Source organism: Pipistrellus kuhlii, unplaced genomic scaffold, assembly GCF_014108245.1.
Source record: "Pipistrellus kuhlii isolate mPipKuh1 unplaced genomic scaffold, mPipKuh1.p scaffold_m20_p_2, whole genome shotgun sequence".
In the NCBI taxonomy this organism is placed as follows: Eukaryota; Metazoa; Chordata; class Mammalia; order Chiroptera; family Vespertilionidae; genus Pipistrellus; species Pipistrellus kuhlii.
Genome location: NW_023425515.1, coordinates 58,759,609 through 58,772,802, shown reverse-complemented (window position 1 = coordinate 58,772,802; position 13,194 = coordinate 58,759,609). Strand labels below are relative to the sequence as shown.

The following is a 13,194-nucleotide window of genomic DNA, read 5'->3' as shown; positions in this document are numbered from 1 at the left end:
CGAGGGGTCCCAGATTGTGAGAGGGTACAGGCCAGGCCGAGGGAACCCACCAGTGCATGATTGGGATGGGGAAGGGATGTGAGAGGTTGGCCAGCCTGGGAGGGACCGCAGGAGTGCTCCAGAATGTGTCCAGTCTATATTGCTCAGTTCTTTTTTTTTTTTTTTTAAATATATTTTATTGATTTTTCACAGAGAGGAAAAGAGAGGGATAGAGAGTTAGAAACATCGATGAGAGAGAATCATCGATCAGCTGCCTCTTGCACACCCCCTACTGGGGATGTGTCCGCAACCCTTGACCAGAATCGAACCCGGGACCTTTCAGTCTGTAGGCCGACACTCTATCCACTGAGCCAAACCAGTCCTAGCTGTATTGCTCAGTTCTGATAGGCTGGACCCCATCAGCAACTGGTGTGTCTGTCCCCTGGTGGTCAGTGCACGTCATAGCGACTGGTTGACCAGTTGACTGTCTGCCCCCTGGTGGTCAGTACATGCCATAGTGAGCAATTGAGCGGCCTTAGCATATCATTAGCATATTATGCTTTAATTGGTTGAACAGCCAATTGGACAGCCAGACACTTAGCATATTAAGCTTTTATTACATAGAATGTCCACGAATATAGAAACAAAAATCCTTAGCAAAATGTTAGTAAACCAAATCCAGCAACATCAGTAAAGATTATATTCTAGAACTGAGATTTGTACAAGGTTTATTCAACATATGAAAGTCAATCAATGTAATATACTATAATAGGAGAATAGAGGACATGCCTGGCCAGCATGGCTCAGTGGTTGAGCATTGACCTACAAACCAGGAGATCATGGTTCGATTCCCGGTCAGGGCACATCTTGAGTTGTGGGCATAATGTTTGGCTTAGACAGTTTCTGGGATATAAAGAAAAAGCTAAAGTGACAAAAGAAAAAATAAATTGGACTTAATCAAATAATAAAAAAAACTTTTATGCATGAAGGAGTCCATCAAGATAATGAAAAGATAACTCATGGATTGGGAGAAAATATTTACAAGCTATATATTTGATAAGGTATTTGTATTCAGAATATATAAAGAATTCTTACAACTCAACAAGAAAAAAGATGAGTAACCCATTAAAAAATAGGCAAAGGATTTGAATAGTGATTTCTGCAAAGAAGAAATGGTCAGTAAGCTCATGCAAAGATGCTCAGTGTCATTAGGCAGTAGGGAAACAAATCAAAACCACATTGAGATACCACTTCCCAATCACTGGGATGGCTAAAATAAGAAGACAGACTCTAAGAAATGTTGTTGAGGATGTGGAGAAACTGGAGCCCTCATTGCTGTAAAATTCTTAAAAACCATGAAAAAGAGTTTGGCAATTTTTCACAATGTTAAACACATGAGTTACTATATGACTCCACAATTCCACTTCTAGGTTTATGTGCAAGAGAACTGAAAACATATGTTTGTCAGAAATTTGCACTCAAATGTTCCTATTTATAATAGCCAAAAAATGGAAACATCCAAAATGTCCTTCAACTGATGAATGAATAAACAAAATGTATATTCATCCAACGAAATACCACTCAGTTATAAAAAGGAGTGAAGTACTGATACATGTTATAATGGAGGTGAACCTTGAAACATTATGCTATGTGAACAAAGCTAGCAACAAAGAAAACCTGTAAATTCGTAGAAATTGAAAAAAAAAAAATTGTTGCCCGGGGTAAGGAGGAATGAGGAGTGACTGCTAATGGGTTTGGGTGTCTTTGGGTTGATGAAAATGTTCTAAAATTGGTGGTGATAGCTGTATATGCTAAACTCTGGGTATGCTAAAAGCTTATGAATTTTATGGCAGGTGAATTACAGCTCAGTAGAACTGTTCCATTAGGAAATGGCTTGGGGTGGGGGAAGAGAGATTTCCAGCTGATCTGAAAGGCTCCTTCTTTGCAGCGGGAGCTTAACCTGAGAGGCCCACACTTTCCCTCCTCCCTCCCCCCTCCCGGCCCGGCCCGGCCCGGCCCCTCCGCCAGGGGACCCATTTGTCTCTCCGGCTCTTGGGTTGAGTGACTTTCTAACTTTCTGGCGGTGTCTGGGGACCGGGTCTTCCTACTCAGATGCTTGCTCTCACTTTCCGTGAGAGCGGGGAGCGCAGAGAGTGAGCCTGCAAGTGCAGAGATGGAGAGGAGAGCAGAGAGAAGCCTGTAGAGATGGGGGAGCTTGCCGAATCCTGCTCGTCTTCCCTCCCAGGCTGAAGGGAACCCCCAAATCCAAACTCCCCACCGCCCAGCTCCCCGGAGGCCCAGGCGCAGCCTCCCAGCTTTTGGGCGGTGCTGGGCGCTGCGGGCTGCGGGTGCGGGTGAGGGGACCAGCCGTGCGGGGCCGTACCTGCGGGAACCTGGGCCCCTGATGGAGCCTTCTACCCACCAGGCAGCCCCGCCACGTCCAGGTGTATTGTCACCATTCCTGTGTCCGCTGGAAACCGGTGCTGCCCTGAATCCGGGCTCACCCATCCGCAAAGGCCGCGCTTTCACGGTGCGTGGGAGCCGCCCGGTGCGTCCCTTATCCTAGTGAGGAACCCAGCACTGCGATCTACATTTGCAAGTTCTGTGTCCTCCCAAAATCAGATTTGCGCTAATCACATGAGAGTTAGTTGGGACATATCCTTATGAAAACAAATACTTGCAGGGAAGGCATAAAGGTCAGGTTTACGGATGAGGCACGGGAGAAGGTGCCATCTGAACTTTAATGTAAAGCGGTAAGTCCTTGAGGTGGGAGAAAGGGAATTCCAGGCTACTCCTGAGGGCACCACAGCTGAGCAATCCTGCACCAATGGGCTAGGAGGCAAATATAACCCTCCTGACCGCAGCTCTGTTCTCGATGTGTACCTGAGGAGTATCGCCATTTGTACTACAGTCACACCTTCCAAATCTTTGGGTACTTTGGTTATCTTTAACATTAAATATGCAACTTTTTTTTTATGAGACACTATACTCTTGTTATAATAAACAGAATTGTGACCATTTCTGCTGTATAATAACAAAAATGAATATGTTAAATATATACAGAACTTAATGAAAAGTGAAGGTGAGATCTCAGTTTTAAAACTGTAGAATTCACTCAGAAAAAGAACTAGGAAACAAAAATAAAACTACCCTTCCTTTATTCTCCTAGGGGTCCTTGAACAATTTTTTAACACTAATATTTATTAACAATAATAGCAACTCCCACTTATTTTTAAAAAATATATATTTTATTGATTTTTTACAGAGAGGAAGGGAGAGAGATAGAGAGCTAGAAACATCGATGAGAGAGAAACATCGACCAGCTGCCTCCTGCACACCCCCTATCGGGGATGTGGCCGCAACCCATGTACATGCCCTTGACCCGAATCGAACCTGGGACCACTGAGCCAAACAGGCTTCGGCGCAACTCCCACTTATTATTAAGTACTACCGTAGGTGCCAGGCACAGTTTTAGGTGCTTGGTATAGTCTGAGTATTGTCTGTAATTTTCCAAGTTGCAGTTGTCTTCTAGTTTTTAAAGTGATAAAGCAACATTGGGTTAGACTTCTTGATCTATTATTTAAAAAAGAAAGAAAAGAGCTAAATTTGTGAAGTGCACATCATAACTACACAACTATATAAAATAACATAAGTAATTTAAATAATGCATTTTACATATAATCAAAATATTTTTGGAGAGCTTAAGTTCAGAATATTATATTCATGTATACTTATATTAAGGAATCTGAGAGTACAAGTAAATATGTCTTACTTTGCTTCTTACATGAGAAAGCCTTAAAAACAAAGCAAATTTATCTAGAAAAAGATTACTTAAGTTAAATACAACAAAATGATTTTAAAATTGTGTGTGTGTGTGTGTGTATTTCTCCAATAAAATACATCCCCAATAGGGGGAAAAAGCTGGAGGCAAATATGGTGCATTTGAGAAAGAATGCTTTTAAAGATACCCTTTTTCATTCGTATGATTCCTCTGATGCATTGCTTCAGAAAGGATAGTTTATTTCAGAATCTGAATTAGCTTAACATTAGTCTATTAGGGAGTAGATGTGTTTAAACTGTCACTCTTATCTTTCAAGCAGTAATTTATAGCACTTAAGCTCAGTTCACAGCCTTTAAGTTTAGCACACTTTTACTAGACCTGGAGGCCAGAGAATAGTGGCTGCTCCATTCTTTGATACAAACAATTGGTATTTTGTGTTTTTTACAAAGAGCTGTGCAGCCATAGTTTTAAGAGAATTCTCTAGACCCTTCTCCATCCCACCTCAGCTATTTTGTTTAGTGTAAACCATGTCCCACCTCTATGTTCTGTACCAGAGCCAATGTCTTGCCACATGTCTTTGTATGGTTTGCAAAGTAAGGATTATTTTACATTTTTTAAAATATACATTTTTATTGATTTCAGAGAGGAAGGGAGAGGGAGAGAGAGAGAGAAACATTAGTGATGAGAGAGAATCCTTGATCGGTTGCCTCCTGTACACCCCACTCTGGGGATGTAGCCAGAAATCTGGGCATGAGCCCTTGACTGGAATCAAACCCAGGACCCTTCAGTATGTAGGCTAACACTCTATCCACTGAGCTAAACCAACTAGGGCTGATTTTACATTTTAAATGTATGTTTTTTAATAAAAAAAAGGATACTATTTTATGACAAAACTATATAAAATTTAAATTTCAGTGTCTAATAATAAAATTTATTAGAACACAGCCACTCTCATTCATTTGTGTATTGTCTGTGGCTGCTTTCACACTACAACAGCAGAGCTGAGGAGTTTCAGCAGAGACACAATAGCCCACAGAACTGAAAATATTTTCTGTAAGGCCTTTTATTTTTTTTACTATGGGCCCAGTGATGAATTCGTGCACCTTGAAAGGAACTGTGGGCCATGAGGCCTCAGTGGGCACAAAGGTGGGTCTTGGCCCATCCTCCATGCCTCCACTTGGCCCCTCCCACCACGGCCCTCGGCCTCTGTCTGCTGGCAGCCCCCACTCGCACTTGCTGACTGTATGGAGCGATTGGTCCGATGAAAGTGGTGAGTGTGAGCGGCAGCTGCTGCCCCAATCACCCCTCAGGAGCAGGGGGAGGTGGAGAAGCCCTCGGGTGATCAGCCGACAGCCGCCACTCGCACCTGCAGATGGCCCTGAGTGAGCGGGAATAGCACCATTCACTGGCAGTGGGTGTGAGCAGGGCTGGCACTGGCAGCAAGTGCAAGCGGGGCCGGCTCTAGCAGCAGGCGTGAGTGCCAGGCGGGATTGGGTGCGCAGAAGCAAAGAATTATCAGTAACCAGAGGCTCGCTCCCCTGATAACAACTGGCACCCCTGCTCACCTGCTCTACCATCCCGTTGTGGCCAATGCCCCACCATGCTCCCTACATGCCCCTTGGTGGTCAGCGCACATCATAGCAACTGTTGTTCAGTTGTTCTACCATTCGGTCTATTTGCATGTTAGCCTTCTATTATATAGGATTTTAAAAACTATGTATATTTTTATTGATTTCAGAGAGGAATGGACAGAGAGAGTGTATGTGAGAGGGAGAAACATTAAGGATGAGAAACAATCATTGATCCATGCTGGCTGGGCTTTTTTTTACAGAAACAGGTTTTTGACCATACATTTTTTTCTATGTATACTGGCCTGGTCAGCGTGGCTCAGTGGTTGAACGTTGACCTAAGAACCAGGAGGTCACGGTTCAATTCTTGTTAAGGGCACATGCCCAGGTTGTGGGCTCAATTCCCAGTGTGAGCTCAATCCCCAGGAGGCAGCCAATCAATGATTCTCTCATATCATTGATGTTTCTCTCTCTCTTTCCCTCTTCCTTCCTCCCTGAAAAACAAACAACAAAACATTTTTAAAAAAATGTATACCTGCTAATACTAGCTTTGTGCTTAATACCCATTTCCCTTGGAATAAAAATCTAAAATTTTGTATAGGGATCAGCCCACCAGTCCAGCCTCCTCTCAGTGCACCTTCCCTGTTATTCAATGTTCTGACCCCACCCCCACCCCCACCCCTTCGCCTTCCCGTACTTGGTCTTCAAACATAATCTTTCTGCCTGGTTCTTTCCCACCCTGACTTCTAACTGAAACTCATTAGTAAAGCTGAAGTTAGGTCCATCCTTTCACCTCCCTATATTATCTTGGACTTCTCCTTTATAACACTCATTACAATTATAATACTTTGTTTTCTTTTATCTTTTTCTTTTTGCGTCACGGCAGATAGCCTTGACGGTAAGGACCAGATCTGTGTATGTCCAGTGACAGGTTCAGTGTTGGTTGCATAGCTGCTTTGGCACGCAGCTCGCTTTATCCCGTTCAGTTTGGGACTGTCTGGGTTTAAGCCTCTGCCATTGTAAACGTCAGTAGTGCTCCTTTATTCTCAGAAGTGGGCCAGTTTGGACAATAAGTTATAGGGTTATATCACACATAACTAAAGCTCAATAAATAGTTTTTGAGTGACTCAGTTTAGTGAAATCTCAATGACTTACATTCCAGATAATTATTTCACGTAAGACATTTTCAATTCTCTGCTCAAGCAAAAGGCAAAAGATGGGGAGAAAACAGACAGATATTTAGCTGCAGAAACAACATGGAGGGTATACCCTAAGTTTATTGTTCACTTAACTCAATTTCTTAAACCTATATGTGCTATGAGAACAAATGATTATCATGAAACACTAAACTATCCTCAATTGCCAAAGAAATCTATTTTCTGCATACTTGCCTTACAAGAAAATAGGATGTATATACAATATAAAGTTATTAGTTTTAACAAGGCTTAAAACATAAAAGGTTTTTTTTTGTTGTTGTTGTTAAAGCTCAATGCTTAGTATGACTCCATTCATGTTCCTAGTGGTAATGTTATTGGATTTAGGATTTACTGATACTAATAATATAGACAGGATGTGTAGAAAATCAAAATGTTCTTTTTTGCACTATTTCTCTCTCTCAGATAATAGTGGTCTCTCTTGCCAATACATGGGGGCTACTGGGATACTAGCTCTTCCTGGAAAATCGAGAGTACGTTTTGAGAGTGAAAATTTAAATTTAGGGTCTCACAGAGCAGAAATATGCACTCATTTTTAATTCTAAGGGAGAGAGTGTCTTTCAGAGCCACTCACTAAGGACAGAGGGGTGAGGGGAGCCTTTTTAATCTATACAGACCCACCTTTTTCAAATTCTGATACATGTCACTCCAGCTTCTATTTTGGGAGTTGCTAGTATTTCTCATGTGCGTGGAAGGGAAAAAAGATTAAAATTGATAGATTTTATTAGTATAAAGAAAAAAATATGTCTGAGGGGCCTTGGCCAGACTTAGGCCAAGAATTTAGGCTTTAGGACAGAAAACTATAGTCACAGAGGCAGACTTTGGTCATTGGAGTAATGTACAGAGATGAATCATCGGGCGCCACCAACGTGAAAGTAATTGTTCCTTAAAACTGTCTACCTTTACTCTGGTTCCCTGCTTATCGTGCAAAGTTCTGATTGCTTATCTCTGACCTCCAAGATATTCAGGTGCCCTGGGAGAGTGACGTGGAACGAAAGACTTTTCATGACGAGGAAGGATTGTTCCTCTGCTGTGCGTTAGTGTATTTACCACTGAGTGAGCTTGTGCAGTTTGTGAGTGTGGCCTAAGTAAGGAGTGCGATTGTAGGACACTGACAGTGCTGAGGCCATTCTCCAAATAGTGGTCAGTCGACGAAGTTAATTCACCTTTGGAGACCTTTCGGAAGCGTGCCGTCCAGCTGTCTCCTCAGACTCCTCCGCCTTATCACACCCCTTCATTCTTCCTTATGCCCCTTTCCAATGATCACTTCTTTGGAAGTTACTTGGAAATCTAGAAGTGTAACGTTCAAACCTACCTGAGAAAAATAAATGTTAAATCGCTATTTTAGCCACATTTTCCATATAATAACCTGGCAGTGTAGAAGTATTTGCATTCTTGTATTGTTTACTTTCTTGGTTTGCAGAACCCTACCTGCTTTCCCTTTGTGGATGAAGTTTGTCTCCTACCTAGTCACCCACGCTGGGAACCCGAATGTATCCTTGTTTCTTACCTCTTCTTTGCCAACCATGTCATAGTGGTCACCAAAGCCCTCATCTTTTTTAGCTTAAACCATTAAAATAGTTTTCTACCACTTTTTAACATACTAATCTGTCCTTTTAAGTTGTTACCAAAGTAGTAGTACCTTTAAAAGTGTATAATTAATTTTACGTTATTGCACTGACATTGCTCTGTAACATTACATAAATTTCAGGTGTACAACATTATAATTTTATATCTATACTAGGGTCCCAGTACACAAATCTCGAGGCTGCGGTAGGCACAGGGGCGGGTCTTGGCCCATCCTCTGTGCCCCCACCTGGCCTCTTCCACTGCGGCCCCAAGTTGCCTGTCTGCCAGCATCCCCGCCACTGCTCCCACTTGCTGAGGGTTCGGAGTGACTGAGGCTGGCACCAGCAGCAGGTACAAGTGGAGTTAGCGGGTGTGAGTGGGCCAGTGCCATCAGCAGATGCAAGTGGCAGCTGCTGCCCCGATCGCCCCTCTGGAGCAGGGAGAGATGGAGAAGCCCTCAGGGGCGATCAAAGCAGGCAGCTGCAGCTTGCACCTGCTGATGGTGCCCAGTGATTGGGACCGGCGCCGGGCACCGGCCTGGGGTGTGAGTGGCTCCAGCACTGGCTGTGGGTGCAAGTGGTGGCTTCGGTACTGGCGGTGGGTACAAGAGGGGCCATCACTAGCAGTGAGTGTGAAAGGCGGCTGCTGACCCCATCTTCCCTCAGGAGCCGGGGGAGGTGAAAGAGCCCTCAGGGGTGATTGGGGCTGGCAGCTGCCACTCGCACCTGCTGATGGTACCAAATGATTGGGGCTGGCGCCAGGTGCCGGCAGCGGGTGTGAGTGAGGCCAGTACCAGCAGTGGGTGCAAAGATGACAGCGACTGGCACCCTGCCTTGCTCTGGCGCCCCTGCTCACCTGCTCTACCATCTTACCTCAGCAGATGCCTGCCATGTTCCTCGCACACCCCCTGGTGGTCAGCGCACGTCCTAGCGACTGGTTGTTTAGTTGTGGCTGTTTCGCCATTCAGTCTATTTGCCTATTAGTCTTTTATTATATAGGATACTTTATTGTGTACTCACTTCCAAATGCTAGTTTCCTCCCATTACCATACATTTAATCCCCTTTACCCATTTGCCATTCCCTCCCAACCCACTTTCCCTCTAATAATCATCATTCTGTTGTCTGTATGTATGAATTTTTTTGTTTCATTAGTTTGTTCCTTTTTTTGTTTTATATTCCACATATGAGTGAAATCATGTCATTTTTGTCTCTTTCCACCTGACTTATTTCACTTAATATGATATACTCAAGATTCATCCATGTTGTTGCAATTGATTCTTTAGATAGAAAACCCAAAAGACTCCACCAAAAAACTAAAAAAAAGTATTAGTAACAATAAACAAATAAAGTTGCAGGATACAAAATTAATTTGTAAAAATCCACTGTATTTCTCTATCTATCTATCTATCTATCTATCTATAAAAACCCTAATATGCAAATAGACCAAATGGTGGAACTGAACAACTGAACAACCGGTTGCTATGATATGCACTGACCACCAGGGGTTGCACATGGAACATGGCAGGCATTGGCTGCAGCGGGTTATTGGAGTAGGTGAGTGGGGGTGCCAGACCAGTTGCTGTCATCAGGGTGAGCCTCTGATGGTTATTGAAAACTCTTTGCTCCCATGTGTCGTGGTCCCGTCTGGTGCTTGCATCTGCTGCTGGTGCCACCCCTTACTCGCACCTGCTCCTTGCGCCAGAGCCACTGCTTGAACCTGTTGCTGGTGCCTGGTGCTGGCCCCAATTGCTTGGCACTGTCAGTGGGTGCGGGCGGCAGTGGCTGCTGGCCCTGATCTCCTCTGAGGGCTTCTCTACCTTTCCCAGCTCCCCAGGGGCAATTGGGCAGGCAGCCACCTCTTGAACCCACTGCTGTTGATAACCCTACTTGCACCTGCTGCTGGCACTGACCCCAATCAGTCTGTGCTGTCAGCGGGTGCAAGTGGGGCCAGCACCATCAGCACATGAGAGCCGTGGCAACAGGCGTCGGGCTGCTGGCAGTCAGGGTACCAGGCAGGGTTTGCAGCAGGAGGGGCTGGTGGGGGCATGGAAGATGGGCCAAGACCTGCTCCTGTGCCCACTGCAGCCTCCTGGCCCACAGTTCTTTTCAAGATGCACGAATTTGTGCACTGGGCCCCTAGTGTTAACAGTGAAATTTCAAGGGGGGGGGGGGGAATTAAGAAAACAATTCTAAATTTAATTGCAACAAAAGGAATAAAATACTAGGAATAAAGTTAACAAAGGATGTGAAGGACCTGTACACTGATACCTACAGGATATTATTAAAAGAAGTTGAAGAGCCAAAACCGGTTTGGCTCAATGGATAGAGCGTCGGCTTGGGGACTGAAAGGTCCCGGGTTCGATTCAGGTCAAGGGCATGTACCTTGGTTGCGGGCATATCTTCAGGGGGTGTGCAAGAGGCAGCTGATCAATGACTCTCTCTCATTGATGTTTCTAACTCTCTATCTCTCTCCCTCTCTGTACAAAATCAATAAAATATATACTAAAAAAAAAAAAAAAAAAAAAAAAAAGAAGTTGAAGAAGGCACAAAGAAATGGAAAGATACTCCATGTTCATGGATTGGAAGAATCAACATAGTTAAAATGGCCATATCACCCAAAGCAATATAGAGATTTTAGGCAATTCCCTTCAAAATCCCGGTACTGTTTTTTAAAGAAATAAAACCAAAAAAATCAGATTTGTATAGATCCACAAAAGACCCCAAATAGCCAAAGCAATTCTAAGAAAAAAGAACAAAGTTGCACATTTCCTGAAAATATATTTCATCTATTTTATAGCTGAGTAGTATTGCATCATATCTATCTATCTATCTATCTCACATCTTTATCTGTTCATCTGTCACTGAACACAGGTTACTTCAATGAATACAGATGTACATATATCTTTTGAGTTAGTGTTTTTATATTCTTTGGATGAGTATCTATAAAAAGTGTATTTTTAAAAAATACAATTCTGAACTTGTTACTTTTCTATGTGAAATGAGTAAGTGGCTTTTCTGACAGTGTAAACCCACATTCTTTAACATGGCATATGACACTCTTCAACAGGTGGCTGCTTCCCCCTTTCCCGCCCACTCTTCTCTTCTTTTTCCCCTCTTTCCCCATCATCAGTGTTAGTCATGGTGAACTGGCTTGCCAGGCTGAGCCACTCCTCTGCATTGCTAGTAATGTGCTTAATCTTCCTCGATCTTTCAGTAGCCTCTCACCCCATTGCACACTCCCTCTATTTTGTACACCTTCTTTCCTTGATTTCCCAGACATTCCTTCTGGAACTTCCTCTTACCGTTCTGTATTTCATGCTTTTTTTTGCTGGCCACTCCTCTTTTACTCAGCCTTTGCATGCCAGGCTTTCTTGAGGCTCCGTCTTAGGCTCTATTTTCCCCTCATGGTTACTTTATATTTAGTTCTGCTCTAGATACCAGTGGTTTACTATAAGAATTTTTATATTTAGCAAAAATATGTACAGATAATTTACAGTATATTTAATATATATGTTCTCATAGCTGTTTGGTTACCATAGTGGAGAGTAGCACTCAATCAAACTATGGGGCTCCCTGTGTGCTATCTTTAGTTTGATTGAGTGCTTCTCTCCACTCTCTGTCTGGTCCCTCATTCTGCTATTGTATAAAATGATTAGGTTTTAGCACATACCCCCATAAAAAAGTAGCTCTTTTTAGTTCATCAAGTATAATAGCATTTGTCATGTCTATACACCTTACTAAATTAAATGGAGCAATTAGATAGAAATTAGGGTAAGCTTTGATTTTTTCATTTAAAAGAAAAATTCTCTTTTGGGAAATAAATTGGAATTATTAGATGAGACTCTCTATAGTGTTTATTATAGTCCAGGTCCTTGACAGGAAATAATTTTGAATAATGTAAAAAAAAATATTTTTAAAGGAAAGAATTGTTGAGTGACCAAGATGTAAACTTTTCAGTGATGAAAGATGTGCTGTGTGCTCATTAGAATTGCTCCATTTGATAGCTCACTCTTCCTGCTATTTCCTGATGTTCCATTTCTGGTACTCAGGAGACGCAATCTTTGATAATTGTGAAGGGTTAATGCAGGAGTCTGATGTGGCCATTACATCAATACTGAAGAAGTGGTATATGAAGTAATGACATTGCTATGATAGAACTAAAAAAAGCATTCACATGGAGAAGAAAAGTTAACCCTGAATATATTTAATTTTAAAAATGGGATTAAAATAGCATTGCAACAGGCATTTTACATAATTGAGCAATAAGTAAGGTAGCTTCATTTGCATTGCATTGTTTCTAATCCGAAGGAATAGGGATCTGTCCCTTTAATGAAACCCTGTTTACCTATCTCTTCTAGTAGGCGTGGCTTAGGAACCTGTAGGGTGAGGTATAACTTCCAATTCTGCATTCTGACCTGCCTCTTGGAAAGAATGCTCATACTACAAACCAGGAAGTGACAAATAATGTGCTTTAAACTACATTACAACTTGTCTTTTGTAAGGAAAAGCTTCTCATAATAAAACTAGAAGATCGAGGCAGTGATTTTACATGGTTGTCATTAAATGTTTGGAACTCTGCTGGGATAAAGAGTTTGCGGCATACTTAGAATACAAAGCTTTCTAGTCCAGAAATTGATCTCCTGACTTTTGAGCCTTATCTGGTTACTGCTTGGTTCATGTTATTTTGTTAAAGTACTCTGCAGGCTAAACCGGGGAGACTCTCCGTGGTTTGCAGGTAGGTGGTCAGCCTTTGTTTAAAATTTAGGTTGTGTTTTAACATTGCTCAGTCTTGATTGTGCTGCTGATTATTGAAATAACAATGAATCTCAGTAGAATGTATGTTTGAATGTTCAGCATAGCTTTCAATCACCATATTTTTTGTGACTTCTGGCCAACTTTGAAGAAAATGTCATTTTTAACAAATTAGCAAGTCTATAAGCTGGTGAGTTGTGAGTTCTATTTTGTTTTCCATTAACCTTTTATATATACACATTTTAAAAACTAATAGATTAAAAATATATTGAAATTATAAATTACCCTGCTATTAATTTCCTGATAACATTTGATAATATATTTAAATCAT

The 13,194-nt window shown here is 42.2% G+C and overlaps 1 protein-coding gene across 2 annotated transcripts in view; it reads left to right on the top strand.

The window, feature by feature from the left end:
- The window catches only part of GRAMD1C (GRAM domain containing 1C), a 73,733-nt gene that overhangs the window by 25,262 nt on the left and 35,277 nt on the right, over positions 1-13,194 (top strand). The window lies entirely within an intron of this gene.